The following is a 17072-nucleotide window of genomic DNA, read 5'->3' as shown; positions in this document are numbered from 1 at the left end:
TTTTAGATATACGTGATGATAGAGTGTATTTTAACATATTATACATACATGGAGTAAAACTTATCCTAATTAGGATCCCATTCTTCTGGTTGTACATGATGTGGAGGTTCACTTGTCATGTATTCATATGTGAACATAGAAAAATTATGTCAGGTTCAATACATATATGCAATGTATAATTATCCTATCAAGGTTTTGAATACAACTATTACCACAGATACACATGATTTTGGGGGGTTGGGAATATTCAAAATCCTCTCTACCAGCTATTTTGAAATATTCTATTAATTTTTATGAACAATAAGTATCCTATTGTGCTGTAAAACATTAGAAGATACTTTTCCTGTCCAACTGCCCTTTTGTACCTGTTAAACATTCTCTCTTCATCCTGCCTTCTCCAATACCAAAGTACATTTGGAGAGAATCTGCTAAGTAATATTCTGACTGAAGATTATTTTTGTGAATATTTTTATGAGAAAAACATTATGAATGGTGTTGAAAAGAAGGGTACTTTTATTTAAGTGTGTATTTTAAATGGCAATTAGTTTAACAGTCTTGTTATTACTCAAGAGTTATCACTGAAGATTGTTGCCATGTTATCCTAATCTTGTTTAAAAGGCTTTTCAAGAAAAGATAAATAAAAGTGCTTATTTGTATTATTTATGAATTTCTATTCCATAAATACAACTATATGGTCAGTTTTGAGCTAGCTGTATCATGTCAGTGGAGCTGTGATAAGTCAGCCATCTTAATTGGATTCTAGTTTTGCAGTGCAAATGGACTCCAGCAACTTATTTGTGAAAATTGGAAGCTAGAATTTAGCACAGATTTAAACATTGAGAAGCAATGTGATTTGGTTTAGAATTTTTAATTTTCACAAAAAGAAACATTGATCCCAGTGTGGTGGTGCAGCCTGTAATCCCAAGGGCTCTGGTGGCTGAGGCAGGAGGATCATGAGTTCAAAGGCAGCCTCAGCAAAGGACAGGTGCTAAGCAACTCAGTGAGACCCTGTCTCTAAATAAAATACAAAATAGGGCTGGGAATGTGGCTCAGTGGTCGAGTGCCCTGAGTTCAATTCATAGTATCCCCCCCAAAAAGAAACATTTGTCAATGTCAGGAGAAAACAGATACTCATGGGGAAATGATTATAGTTCATATCAACTATATATCTCAAGAAATTAACACACACTTAGAAAATAGTCTGCTCTGCTCTCTAAGCAACACATCTAATATTATTTCAGAAAGGGCTTTTTCTTTCAAAGCTTTGGTACACATTTGGCATCTTTAGGTATGTCATTATTAATATTCTTATTTTTTTCCCAGTATTTCTAATAACTGGGAAAAATTATAATTTCTATTATCTCTTTCCCACAATTGAGGATGTCCAATTTCCTAATTACACAGTTTCCATAATGATATTAACTTTCCCATCATGGAACTGCTGAACTTACTTCCTATTTTAATTTGACCACGTACTGAAAACAACAACAACAAAAACCATCAATAGAAGTGGGAATTTGAAGCTTATTTGGCATGCATATCATTTATGTTTATGCATGCTCCCTGACTTATTTATGTCCTGTCATTCTCCTTATTTATTGTACTGCTCTGTCAATATCTTGTTCTTCTCAATTTATTTGTTTTCAAACAGTAAATTCTCTGTTTTATTTTTGTCTTTTTAAAAGCTAAAGCTATATGAGAACTAAATGAAGTTAGTTCTGCATCTGACTATCATTTCATTTTTACTTCCAAATTGATCTGATTGATAATATAATTTTATGATGGAATTATTTTTCTTACTGTGTTGAAGGTAAATTAATTCTTAAAATTATTTTAGGGATTTTTTTATACTTTGGAAATCTTACTGCTAACTATTTAGGGTTTTTTTGGCATTTGATAAGATCTCAATAAGATCTCATTATTTAAATGGGGAACTAACCACTTTTTCAGGTCAGGGATATTTGAATATGTCATATTTTTCACTATAATTCTTCCTTATAATCATTGTTTTCTGGAACTCTAATTATATATATAATATCTACTTTCCATTTGTAGATTTTATTTTAAAAATTTTTAGTTTTATCTATGTTTCTTTTATTTCCTCAGAGGTTTCCTTATCTTAATTTCCCAGAAAATTAGGTTCTCAACAATAATACAGGCTTTATCTACCTCTTTTCTAGTATTCAGCACTTTAATTAAGCACTTTGTTTCTCAATGAACTTATTTAAAAATTTTCTCTATGTATTTTTCTTTGTCTGCTTATTCTTTGTTTTTAGTGATCCATTCTTGAAATTTATAGAAATATACTGTCAACTCTATTTAAGGCTACTAATTATTAGTTTTAAATTTATACTTGCTTTTGCTCATTTTCTATATTTCCTAATAATATGCATTCACATATTGTGCCATAGACATCCATTTAAAGAATTAATTTGAACTCTTTTCTACTCTTATTTTTATGATTTCATAGAACTGTTATCAGGGATGATTCTGAAGTCCACAGTTAAATCCTCATGTGGTATATGTTCCAATCACCTCTCCCAAAGTTTGGTGTATTAATATAGCAACTTGCTCAATTCACAGTGCCATTTTTTGAAATAATCTACTCTCCTCCATTCTAATTTCCTAGAGCAATTATTCTTCCTTTCTGAAGTTATTCTGATATGTAGCTACTCTCCTTGCTCCAATTTCTTACCTGGCAACAATAGTCTTCACATTGCCACTGGTGGCTTTCCCTGCATGGGTTTGATTATGTCTCTTAGATGATTAAAACTTACTTTTTCCCACTTTCCATGTTATAATGCAATTTTATTCACTGCAGAACTTAAGACCGTTTATAATGCAGTCCACGCAAAATTCCCTGAACTCATAACAATCATGGGCTTCCTCCGTGCTAGGTTCCAACTACACCATGCAGCTTTACTCCTTGCATATCTCATCAATTCCATACTCCACATGTATGTATACAATCTACATCTTTTTTTTTTTTGCTGAACTTTCTTTTATTATCATCATAATCTTTGCATCAAGATACATAGCAATGATAGCAGGTTTCTTTTTAAAGCTTAGTATTAAATATTAAATATCTTTCCCCAGTTTAATTTTACATTACTCTGCCAAGAAAAAAAAAATTAACACTCAAGTTATTTGAAGCCTGGACACACTTCCATGATTAGCCGGGCTATGTAAAGGTTGGTGTCTTATTCTTCCTGCTACGTAAGCAGATCTAGGCCCTAGAAAGATGGGACCAGTGTGCTACAAAAATGGATGGCCTGTTATAAGCCAGGTTACAACGTAAGGACAGGGGTAAGAGAGGGATATTTTCTTTCAGGAAAAAGAAAACTATTTCTGAAGAGTCCCAGTCCATAATTTTTTCCTAAAATGGTTGAAGGAGCAGGTAAGATCTCAAAATGAGCTTCAAAGTACTGTCTCTGTGAAGGAATGGTGGTTGTCTTGCTGGGGAGGGTGACTGTTGAGGAGGGGGATGACTATGTTGACCATCCACACCCTCCCCAGCTAGGGGAATGGGAATGGAAAGTTTATTGCCCAGTGGCTGTGAAAGTGAGCTGAAGCTTAACTGGTACTGAATTCTCTAAGAAGTTTCTTCTAGAAACAGACAATTCAGACTCTTTCTCTCACTTCAGCAAAGAAGTTATTTTTAAAAGCACTTGGGAAGTTCCTCCTCCACCTCAAGGTGGGAAGGCTCAGAGAAGGAAGTCATCAGTACAGCCACCTTCTAGGCCATAACGGAATTCCTGAAGGTTGGAGACCCTCTGAAATTGGACAAAGGCTGCGGCCACCACCAGGATGTGGCAATTCTGATGGGACTGGAACCATGTGTCAAACTTTCCCGGAAAGAAGCACTCAGGAATCTGAGCAGCATAAAGCCAGCTCCGGTGATGTACATCACAGCCATGAGGAAGAACCAGCCCATCTGGCCCACTGTGGTGGCCTTGATGAAGCCCTCAGCAATAGTAAAGTGCATGCTGGGCACAACACCACTCAAGCCAAGTCCTAGGAACACTCCTGCTCTTGTTTGCTGGTGCTTAGGAGTGGCAAACCAGTCCCACTGTGCCACAATGATGTCAGAGATGCTCAGGACACAGACGAAGGAGAGGTAGATGAGCCAAGGCGGTGGGGAGCAGTAGAAGGAGTAATAGAGCCAGGGGACAAAGCTCCCCATAATCAGTAAGGAATCCCTGAATAGCCCAGTTTGGGAAAAGTCTAGGAGACTTTGTCTGAATGACAATAAACGGTATGGAAGAGCCAGGAGAAGCTGAGGCAGAGCACTGCACCCAAAAAGCACATGCCAAAAACCACTTTCTCCTGAAGAGGGGCATGAAGTACATATTTGGTCTAAGCATGGTCAAGATTCCCAAAAAGAGAAATAGCACGAAACCAAGCAGATGGGTCCAGATGTTGCCAGTTTCTGTGTGGATGCAGAAGATGCTCTTGAAGCAAGCACAAAAGGAGGGCATGGGTGATCTGTGGCCATGTAGCAGATAGTCATTGTCCTTAAGCCAGTCAGGAAGTACATCATATGGGATGACCCTCCAACGCCCCTCCCAGACCTTATATATGAACTCCTCCATCTTCTCCATGGCATGGTGGGCCTGCAGGGGAAGTGTCAGTACCCATACCTCATTTTTACTTTTTTATTATATGTTTTGTTCATTATTTATCCAAGAAACAGTAAAAAAAATCATGCTTTTTAATGAAAATGTTTCCCATGTTAATTGTACTTACTCCTCTTCTTTTTAGAGATGTAAGTTTCTTCATGTAAAATCCAATTGTGATGTTCCTCTAAAGTTGCAAGTACACTAGAAAGAACATCAGTGTATTGAAAATTACTTATAACTTAATTTCAATCCCACTCCTCTTTTCCAGTTATGTGATCTTGGAAAAGACCTTTAACAACTTAGGAAATTGATATTTTCTTTTGCATATAGGAGGATTTATTTTTTTTAAATACTAAGTCACCATGGAACACATTTTTTTTCTGATTAAAAGACTTTCTGGCATATCAAGATCCATAGTATTTTTTTTTCTGTGTGTGTGTGTGTGTAGTGCTAGAGGATTGAACCCAGGGTCTTTTTTTCCAATTAAAAAACTTTAATAATTCTTTAAAACATAAGGAATAAAAATTAATGCCTTTAGTTTATTCACTCAAATAATATCAGTAACTTTTTAATAAGACATAATGCATGCTTTATGCCAAGGATAGAAACATGAATAATTTATGAAGCATTCCACTTGGGAACTCTACATTTGTAAAGACATAGCAGCAACAAAGTACTTATCTAGGGAAAAGTATGATTCGGAGATTAAAAGAGGAATGGTAGTGAGGAGTGAATTTGACTCTGGGACATCCATGTCATGGAAAAGAACTGGGCTTGAAGAGCAGTTTGGGAATTAATATGTAAGTCTATTTGAGAAATATATAAGAATAATTGTTTAATATATTGATTCTCCAGTTTTAAAAGTCATATGTGGCAGATAAGAGGACATTTAGAAACTATAGAATTGAACTAAATTCACCCAGATCATAGCTACTGCTTCCTAATATATTTTGATATTCATAAACTTTTTCAGACTTATAATACAATTTACATGAGTATACTTTGAATATTTATGTCTACAAATGTATACCTAATAGCTGGGTGCAGTGGCACATGCCTGTAATCCCATCAACTCAGGAGGCTGAGGCAAGGAGGATGGTGAGTTAGAGGCCAGCCTCAGCAACTTAGTGAGACTCTGTCTCAAAATAAAATATTTAAAGGGCTGGGATGTAACTCAGTGGTAAAAAGAGCCTGGGTTCAATTCCCAGTACCAAATAGATTAATAGATATCCTTCTACAGATCAGAAATGAGTCAATAATATGCATCCTGTTTTTTTTTTTTTTTTACCTTTGGCTACATTTGTTTTTATTTTGATATTCTTTCTCCTTATTACTCTTTCCTTTTATTTTTTTTTTAATTTTTATTGTTGGTTGTTCAAAACATTACATAGTTCTTGATATATCATATTTCACACTTTGATTCAAGTGGGTTATGAACTCCCATTTTTACCCCGTATACAGATTGCAGAATCACATCAGTTACACTTCCATTGATTTACATATTGCCATACTAGTGTCTGTTGTATTCTGAGGGGAGGGGAGGGGGGATAGTAGAGGATAGGAAAGGCAGCAGAACCCAGGGTCTTGTACATGGGAGGCAAGCACTCTACCAACTGAGCTATATACCCCCAGGCCATCATAGAAATTAATTATAATTTAAAAAGATGAATATTAAATGTATGTATGAAGTAGAAAAAATCAGTTTAACTTTTTTTTTGCCTAAGAGTAATTTTGCAGAAAAAACCATTAACTCCATAATTCAAAAGAGAAATTGAAGGGATTATAAATTAAGTTTTTTATTAAGCCGTTAGGAGCAGATAATAAAATGCAATGTATTTATTGGTGTTGTATCAAAAACTATGTATAGGCACAATAAGAATGTAAACGTGGAAATTCATGCATTCTTTGCTATTTATTTCTTTCGGCAACTATATTCCCAACTGTAATACTTCAAAAATTAAGTACCCTATGGCAAACCAAACTAAGAAGGATCATCTGTTTCCTTGGGGAGCATAGGTGTCTATATTACCTGATGTTCTGTTTCAACCTCCCAGTATAAAAGAAAAGGTATGGCACTTATTGACTCTATTTTAAGTGGATTCAGGATGTAGAATGATCGTAAAGGCCAAGAACACACACAAAGCAGTGATTGAAGCACATAGTGCATTTGTTGCTTTATGGAAACAGACTGTAGGTAGAAAGTAGTCAAACTCAGTTATAGTCATCATGTCATATGATAAGCTGTCCTTTCTGTAATATACTATTAAGTCTGATAATATTCTATCAAAAATAGTTTTAGAGCATTTAACATTATTCATTGTGAACTTCTTTATTTATGGACATATGAACATGAAAATATAAAGCCATACACAAGGTCACTGTGTTCCTTGTATAAAATGTCACTAGTAGCCTGTTTTTTCAGCATCTATTATGGAAATCTGTGCATCAGTATGTCTAGAAACCTAAGAGGAAAACAGAACTTGTTCTCTACTATGGAGATTATAGATAAGCATAAATGGGTCAAAACAGTCACATAACCCCCCCCCCCCCGGGTTTATATTTACATCCCTTTCTAGCATTACAAAATCATCATCCTTAGTTATAGTTATTACCGTAAAGAGCAGACTGTACATGATATATTTTACATAGACAGAATTCAAATTAAACTTTTTTAGGAAATGAGGTTTTGATATTTTATTTTCTGTAAAAGGAGACACTAATAAAGCATCTTCCCAGAAGGTCCCTAAACAAAATTCATCAAAGAAAACTGTGAGTGGCTATCTCAAAGAAATATCTAAAAAACAACCTGTAAGTCTCTTCTGTTCTTTACCCATTAGTAAATTAGATTCATTAGACTCAATTAGATTCATTGGATTGATAATTACTGCTTTGAAAACTACAGTGTGGCCTTGAGTAATTATAGCTTTAGATTAGTGATGACTGGTGGTTGGGAAGGGCGGACATCAGAATGAGTTTAGGGAACTGACAACATGTGGCCAAGTCTTGCATAAAAAGTAACTGGCATAGCTGCCAAAGTGATCAAAAACTGAGGCATGTGGGCGGAATGAAAGAGACCAAAGTTGAAAGATAGCTAGGATTAATATTTGCTCAATTTAATTTTTTATACCTTTATTTTATTTATGTTTCCTTCCTTCCTTCCTTCCTTCCTTCCTTCCTTCCTTCCTTCCTTTCTTCTTTCTTTCTTTCATGGTGCTGAATATTGAACCCAGTGTCTTTCACATGCTAAGCGAGTACTCTACTGATGAGCCACAACCCCAGCCCCTTTTAATTTAATTTTTGACTAGAAATACTGAATGGAATTTGTTTTAAATTTTGATTGAGAGGTCCACTCTCAATATCTACCTTTTATTTTTTAACTCAAAATAATGCTCACTTATGGATTTTTGTATCCACTGAACTAGTTTATATACAATTTTATCCACTATAAACACATGGGAGTCTATCCATTCAAATGAAATTTGAATTTGAATGAGATTGAATTCAAATGAAATTTGGCTGCACATTAAATATAGATAAAGTAGGAGAAGGTTTTACAACTAATACATTTCATGAAACAGTAGATCTCTTAGGCAAAACAATGAAAAACTTTGTGAATATTAATACATAAGGCAAAAATAAGACAATAAAAAAAATCACCAAAGAAAGACTGATAGTAAAACTGTTTCTTATATCTAGATGTCTCAGAATTCTGGTGAGTACCTGACAACTTTTAGGGGAAACATTCTTGTGTAATATGAACTAAAGTTGCTATACTTATCACTAAATTAATTTTATTTTTTAAAAATCTGTATAACTTTCAAGTAAGGCCTTTTGAGTTCTGATTGAATTCTTTTCCCCATCAAGTTTTTTATTAAAGAACTGAACCACAAGACTCACTTTATAGTTGCTGGGAAGAATCAGTGTCAATAGGAAGAATTTATAGTCTGTTCCTGTTTGACCTAAAGAATATTACTTTGCAATTATTTTTATAACTATGTAGACATTGTAAATACATTTTGTCTTCAAGATCCTATCTCTTACTGTGATAATCACTGCAATTGTACCAGATATATGGAGACATTGTACCATATATATGGAGAAACTGTTATATTACTGATAGTAGTTGGACATTCAATATCTATTCCAAAAGCCATTTTAGTGAATGGGTATACCCCACATGCAATATAGGTAAGTCTATGTCCAAATCTTTACAACACTAATATCAAATGTCACCATATCTACAAATACTTAATTTTCAGTATATTGATCATATATTCTCCATACAAAAGTACTTGTGGTGCTTATTCATGATGATTGAAAATGTAGTGGGATAACAATAGAAAGCTAATTCAGGCTGGCATTATATGTCAGGATAAAGGCAACATTATATGGGAATTTAAACTCTTGTCTGGGGTATCATTTCAAGCTGCCAGTTGAGGCAGGTGCATATACATAAGACACAATATAGAAATGACTGCTAATCAAGTTCCTAAGGGGCTAATATTATAGCCATTGAACTTGGCCATGATTTTACTTTGGATGTTATCTGAAAAATAGATTGGTTTATGTCCCTTACAACTAAAGAGGAGCCATCCACAAAGCCAATAACTAGAGAAATGAAAACAGTATATTCACCTTTAATTCAGAGAGGAAATTCAAGTGAAACAAATAATATGACAGACACTAAAGGGACAGAGACAGACAGACAGAAACACACAGAGAGGGAGAAAAAATGGGAGAGAATAATAACTCTTATTTACCAAATTTTGTTTTATCTGCTAAACTGCATAACTCGGGTGTACATTTTAAATACTAACTCTATGAATCCTCACATCATCATCATTTCTACTGTTAGCATGATAAAAACAATGCACAGGTAATTTAATAGCTACCCAAGGTCACTGTGCTAATAAGTGACTGAAGCAGGAAATAACAAGAGGCCATCTGATTCCAAATGCCTTCCCTGTATCAGCCAGGCTATATTATATGTGTTTAATGACATTTATCCAAAATATTCCTTTTTATTTTTCCCAAAGCAAATATAAAAAGAAGAAAAATAAAACATTTTCTGCACTCATTCTCTTTTGTCTTAAGTTTATTTTTCACAATATAGTTAAAATTTGGTCTTAAATACAATTCTTTAAATTCCTTTTATTTTCATATACAGCTAACAAATAATACAAATTACATAGTGTTTATAAACACAGATAAGGTCAGAGTCTAATAAAAGAAATATAATGTTTAGTTATTTTTTCTCAATACTTAAAAGTAGTAATAAAATCCTATGGTAATTATGATATAGAAGAGAAGATAGAGTGAATGCTTTACATTTAATGAGTGATTGAGTTCAATATGGCTGAAGAATAAATCCCATACATCTCTTATTTGTGAAAGTGTCTGAAACAGAGATTACATTTACAACAGACACTGCTGTGTCACCCAGAGTCTTAATTGTAACAGTATAATGATCTGGTTATTCCATCCATTTGTAGTTTCAAATTGCTGAATTTAAATAATTCATGAAGCAAATATTACCTGAATATGTGAAAGGTGAAAAAATCACATTCTAACTGTATAGCAAAGAAAAAAGTAAAAAGAAGAAATTTAAGTTCTCAAAGCAATTGCAGTTTTCAGGAGGAAATTAATATTTAGTTAATGAATAAATGGACACAAGAAACTTACAATGGTTCAATATTCCTCTGAAGATAGTTAGTATGTTAAACACATGCAGGGTATAGATTCCATGGTTAATATTTTGCAAGTGTGAAATATGTTTTATTCCCATTTCCATGGAGATTTCAGGTTCTATAGATTTCAAACCCAATTTTGCAAAATGTGAAAGAGGTTCAAAGAAAAATGAAGGACTCTTGTATATAGTAATTCAGTTACATCAGTTACAAGAATTACATGTCTTCATCATATTTTTATAGTAAATTTTACAGTTCGGTTTTCTCAGGAAATAAACTCTAAAGATTAGTATAAAGCACACAATTATTGAATATTCTCAGGGTTAATTTCTATGATTAATTTTAAAAGAACCAGTGATGGTAAATCTATTTTTTACAGAGAAACATTCTTGTGAAACATGAACTGTAAGTTTTTATACTTGTCTGTACATTAATTATATAAAAAGATTGAATAATTTTCTAATCAAGTCATCTGATTATCTTTGAATAATTTTTCCTCAAGTATGTCTGTTAAAGAACTGAATATCTCTTACCTCACAGTTTTTGGGAAGAACAACTCTGGAGAAACTTTCAGGTCTTTGTATACATGATCGTAGGTTGTGCCTACCTTGAAGGAAGAACCAGTCTAATGAGAAGAGGCTGACCCAACATGTGGAATTTAGGGCCTTGAAGCTATATTGTCCCAAATATCTAATTTCTAACTCAAATTAAAATTAAAGCTCATCTAAGATTCCATATTAAAGAATATTTTTAAATAGTAGTTTTCTTTTTAAAGGGACCTATAAGCTTGAATAGAATGCTATGATTATTAATTATACAAGTTTCTTAGAAACTGGAAAAATTTTGCAAAAATTTAAAATAACTTTAAAATTTAAAAATTCAAAAAGTTATAATAACTCTGATAGTAAGTATCGTTCCATTGAATGGAAGAGGATGATCAGCTCTGAGGGGTATAAATGTCTACTGTCTAATCTACACTTAGCAGAATTTTCTAGTGGAAAAGGCAGTAAAAAATGTCTATCAGCAGCCAGAAATCATCTTATTCCTCACTTGACAAAGTGGCTGGTTCATTTATTTAAGAGCATTCTGTTGCTTTCAACAAAGGTATCCCTCTGTAAGAATCCGATGTCCCTAAATTTCTCAGAGTGAAACTAAGTTATTATTAGAAACATCCCAATAATTACCAGAAAATAAAAACCTTAGAAGCAGAGAAGGGTCACTAACATTATCTTAGTCCTAATAAATATTCTTGTCAAAATGAATATTTTAATAAACTTTGTTTCATCTTAAGAATCATCATTAAAGATGGATATATATGCCTATTTTTTGAGCATATAAACAGAAATTGAACTAGTGCTGCAATAATGATAATCATCTTTACTTTTTCCATGACTCAGCAAATCATCTTAGTTTTATCACTAGCACATATCTGTTAAGCTTACAGTAATCCTTTTTTTATAATGAGTGTTCCCATAGGGTAATTACTACATAATGCTTTCTTATTATAGTGTTGATTCTAATCTCACAGTAACCTTAGAAATTCAGTCCCATGATAATAAGGGATTTCATATCACTCTTTGGCTGTTAACTTTCCTCTCAGTAAATGTCTTTCTCCTTTCAGCTATATACATTTAATTTAAAATATTGATATAAAATTTTTCTGAAGACATTTGAGGAAAAAGAAATAATCTTTTGACAAATCCATGTCTCCAAAATTCAAGACAACTGACTATGCTGTATTACTATTGCACATGCATTGCCAGATAACTGTGATGTATTCCATCAATGGGAATGGTATATAATTTAATTTAATAGTATATTGAATTTCTTCTATTTAAAAGTCTTCAAATCACACACTTCTATATTTTTAAAGGCACTAAGAGAAGAAAAGCTTCATAGTTTCTGGAAATAGGCAACAGAGCCATGAGTTGCCTTACCTATTATCAGAGGATTGTGAAACTATTTTAATATGTTTTAAGTCACCAAGAACCTGGGGATACTTGATATATTAGCCAATTCCATTTCCTTTTCCCCTTTATGCATATAGGATCCGGGAATCATGAGGAAAAAAATAAAATTAGTCTTTTTAGATATATTAAATAATATAGTAGGCAATACATCATTTTAAAAATAATACTTTGATGACACAAAGTAAGACTGTTTCATTAAGCGGTATTTAAAAAATATATTTCCAATTCTTTTGTGTCTCTAAAGTTATCTCTCTTAATTGCCATAATAGTAAATGTTTTTACCCATTACTGACACATTAAAATTTTAGGGTTTATACATGACATTACCTTTTTCATTTCTTTCATATTACATGTCTTAAGAAATGTTTTAAAACAGTTTAAAAGAAATGACAGACTATTAAATTAGTCTATTAAAACATAATTAGAAATAAAAAGAATATCAAAGCTAAAAATACAATTTTCATAAGAGTCAAAATCTTTATCATATTTAATATTTAATTTGACTCTTAATTTTCTAGTAAGACAAAGAAGATGGGAGGAACAAAGGTAAATCACAAAGATATTGTGAAATTATATATATATATATATAAAATAGCTCTCTCTGAGAATCAGATGATTCCTAATGTTGCAGTTCAAAATAGTTCATTATGAGACGTGGAATAAAAAAAAGGAAGTATCCACATTGTCATCTTTTGTTTCTGTTTTTATAATAAATGTAAAAAAATGTTGCATCTGATACTTAGTTGAAAGTAACTTTTGACAAATTCATTTCACTAAGTGCTATTCAGGAAAGATTTTTTAATATATCTTTTTTATTCTTCACCAAGGCTGGTTGTATTAGTCAGAGTTCTATAGAGGAACAGAATCAACAGGAAGTATGATTATAAAAAAAAAGGATGTATGAGATAAGCTTATAGTACCAGAAGCTGGAGAGTCCACAATGTTTATCTGCAGGTTGGAGCTGGCAGAACAAGAAGATGAAGTCTAGAACAAGAGGGTTCAATGGTGCTACCCTTTAGAGACCAAAGTCTTCTGGAAACACCCTGGAGAATCACTGGCAGAGTCTGTTTTGGAAGAATGAAGGAGTGCGAGTCAGATATCCTCAGGCGATAGAAGGAGCAATCAAGAATCTATTCAAGATGAATTGAGTTTGCATCTTCTGCTGCTTCCTTGTTCTTCCAACTTTTATTCCATCCAACACACCATCTTATTAGACAGTGCTTTCCATGCTTAGGGAGGGTTTTCACTTCAGTTTGCCATCCCACATGTCAATCATCCTAGACACACCTTCATTGAAACACTCAGAAGCCTCTTAATCTTTGACATCTCTTAATTCAAATATCTTTGCAATTCAAATTAATCATTATGCTGGTAGTATAATGATTCTTCTGCCAATCTCAGAAATGCTTGTGGAAATGATGAGAACTCTAGGGATACACACTTCAAACTAATCCTTGGAAAGTTTCCTGATAAAAGATAAGACATGAGGAAATACAAGTAGATCCATTGGTTCATACAAAATCCTTTTTGATCTTTTCCTTTATTTGGATTCTGAGCATGCTGTAAATCAACCACCAGTATAATCTAACATAAAAAGAACAGTCCATACTCTTCCTGCTCAGATGACAAAATTCACAACTTGGGAACAGATGAAAAGACACATTAAGAATATTGCTACAATACAAATACATCATAGCACAATATTACCCCTCAGCAGGGGCCTCTCAATACCACACACCATGAAATTATCTTGAAATTTATAAAGTTACTTTTTGAGGTATGATAGCCTGTTGATTAGCTTCTTGGCTACAAAGTAACTATATAGACTCTAAAAGAGGTAAGACAATGTGGAGACTGAGCATGATGTATGAAATACCCATGTGAAATGTCAGTAACTGAGATATTAAACTACTTGAATGTGCAATTGCATGAATCAGTTCAATTGCATTTAAAAATATCTTAAAGCCTCTCATAGTATCTGTACTAACCTCGGTTTTGACTGGTCATATGACTTGTAGAAACTCTTAAGTTAACTCCAATAAGGTACATAGGAAGAACAGAGATATTTTGTCCAATATGGCAACCTTTGTTTGAATGATGACTCTTTCTCAATAATATCCCCTAGTGACATTTTAATTTTCTAGTTTCAAAAAGCAGATTGTGTATGTATGTGTGTGCATGTGCGTGTGTGTGTGCATGTGGTGTGTGTGTGTGTGTTTGTGTATGAAAGAGAGAGAGCAACTTATGATATAAATTGTAAATTGTGGTTAAAAATAATTGCTTCCTTCTATCTGCAAAAATCTATATACTGTAGAAATAAGACAATAGGTAGCTTATACTTTGAAAGGCAGATGTTTAGAAACAGCATCTCTTTTGCATTAATTCTTTATGCACAGTTCCTAAAAATTCTCTGGAAATGCTCACATTTTAGTTTCTAACTGTCATAGACATGTCAAAACTATCCATAGAATTCCAGAAGCTTAAATCCCTAGAACCTAATGAAAATCTAAGTAATTTAGAGGCTGCCATTGATGCCCAGGACTTCTACATCAAAGAAACATTTGAATATGGTGGCAGGAACTGCTTAGCTATTGTGATTCTCTTCATTTTATGGATCACAATTTAAGAAAATCCATACAAGTCCACAAAAGCTCCAATGTAGGGATTTACATAACGTTTAAGTAGCCTGGGTGAGAACTTCATAGCTCAATTTAAGTAGCCTGGGTGAGAACTTCTTAGCTCAAGTCCATGAAGTACATCTCACATAGAGAATCACTTACATATCCTCCCCCAAGTAATTCAATGTACTGTATTGTTCCATACTGATAAAATCAACAAAACAAAACAAAAATAAAAACAAAAACATCCAACAACAGAAAAGCAACAAACACAAAAAACATGTAGACCCTCTGAGGGAATAAAATATAAACAGAACACTGAAAGCAGTCACATCTTAAAGTTAGGCAAAGCAGGGTGAATTTAGTTCCAAAAAAAAAAAAAAGTGCAATTCTTCACAACCAACCCAACATACACACGGAGCTAAAGAGATTATTTTATCCGCCAGTGGGGAAGTATCTCCTAACACTATCAAACCTTGTCTTATAAGTTCAGCCTCCATGTGGGACTTAGACTAGGATAGTCAAAAACTGTCTTTAGCTCTAATAAGGTCTCAAGTTGACAAAAACTGATACCAGAAGTCAATAAATCAACAAATCTATGAATAAACTCTTGGAGCTTTATGTGACTGGCAGCTAGAATATGTGAGAATAAGGATGGACCATATTTGGTCTTTGTGTTTGCAGCATAAGGGGGAAAGCAGATCAAGAATAAAATATGTTGCTAGCATTCTGATAAAAGTATAATCATATGCAGTAAAGGCACAGTGAGAGAGTAATTGATTTCACCTGGCCTGGACATAAGTGCAGTTACCAATGAATATTTTATGTCTACTATGAGAGATGAAAAGTTTGTGAATTTTGAAGTGCAGTGCAGTGATTATGCTATCACTCTTGAGTAGATTTCCTAGATAAGAGGCTGTCTCTGTCCCTCACTGGCTGTGACCTTGAACAGCTTGATTAAAGGTGTTATTGCTCATTTTACTCTCTATATATGAAGATTACGATAGAACATTGTTTCAGGGGTACTATGAGTGTGTAATAAGGCAATAAAAATAAAAGTTTTGTAAGATTCCTCAGCCCATAGTAAGTCCAGTGTTTTAGAATTCTATTATATGCATTCAGAGTGTATATCATCAAATATTATTATTATTATTTTTATGAGAAAGAAGAAACCAATAATAAAAGTTAAGGAAAAGGAGGGGGACAGAAATAAGAAATTCAGTGGAATGATTATTATAAAACTTTCTGATATACATCTATGAATACACCACTGGATTACACTCTGCTATCATGCATAACTAAAAAAGAACAAAGGAAAAAAAAACAGAAAGAAAAAATCAATAGGATCACTCTGACATTTCAATAAATCTGCCCCTTGGACTTAATATTTTAGAAATGTTACCTGGCAGATCTCTAAGTGTAGTCTACTTATATCTAAGTATTCCAAAAGGGATTTTGTTATTTACTTCCTAAATTATAGTTCATCAAAAAATAAAACACATAATCATTTTTAATCAATCAAAAATTGGTAAGTTAAATCATTGTAATCAATATGCTTTATCCTAGTGATTTTAAGTTTAAAATCACAAAAATCGTTAACTAACTTGGATATAATCATAATTTAAAAATGAAAAGAAAAACTAATTTTTATTTGAAGTCTCAAAGTATTTTATTAATCTAAAGGCCTTAAGAAATTTTCTTTAATAAACAGCATGTTAACACACACTAACAAATTACCACTTAGGTTTGTCCTGATTAAAGTTAGACTCACAGATACACTGAATCTTCAGCATTGGTCAATGAGGGACTCCACTTACTTAGAATAAGTACTATACTTCTCCAATTGATCAGATGTCAGTCACTTTCTTGAGGACAAGTGCCCTCTGGTGTTTTTGTTTTGTTTTGTTTTGTTTTTCTACCTTTCTTAGTTACAATCAAGAGGAGAACTCATCTCCTATACTTCTGACCATTTCAAACATCTGACTTGCCAGTACACAAGTTTAATAAATTTCCAGGGGAAGACAGCCAGCAACTCATTGTGGGGGTTCTTTTGCCCAGAGGAGTCCAAGCCACCCTAAATCTTAATATTCAAATAATTAACAAATAATACTCAGAAATACATCTACAAAAGCGAAGCCCTTGATAGATCTAGTTCACATGGATTCTTGAACCAGACAA

At 33.2% G+C, this 17072-nt stretch overlaps 1 pseudogene; it reads right to left on the bottom strand.

The window, feature by feature from the left end:
• Positions 1-3486: 3486 nt before the first annotated feature.
• LOC124102677 (adiponectin receptor protein 1-like) lies at positions 3487-7674 on the bottom strand (annotated as a pseudogene).
• Positions 7675-17072: the final 9398 nt, after the last annotated feature.

The sequence above is a fragment of the Marmota monax genome, unplaced genomic scaffold (assembly GCF_021218885.2).
Source record: "Marmota monax isolate L192 unplaced genomic scaffold, Marmota_monax_Labrador192_F-V1.1 WCK01_AAM20220418_F8-fsc00002, whole genome shotgun sequence".
Taxonomy (NCBI): Eukaryota; Metazoa; Chordata; class Mammalia; order Rodentia; family Sciuridae; genus Marmota; species Marmota monax.
This window is presented reverse-complemented; position numbering and strand designations above follow the sequence as displayed.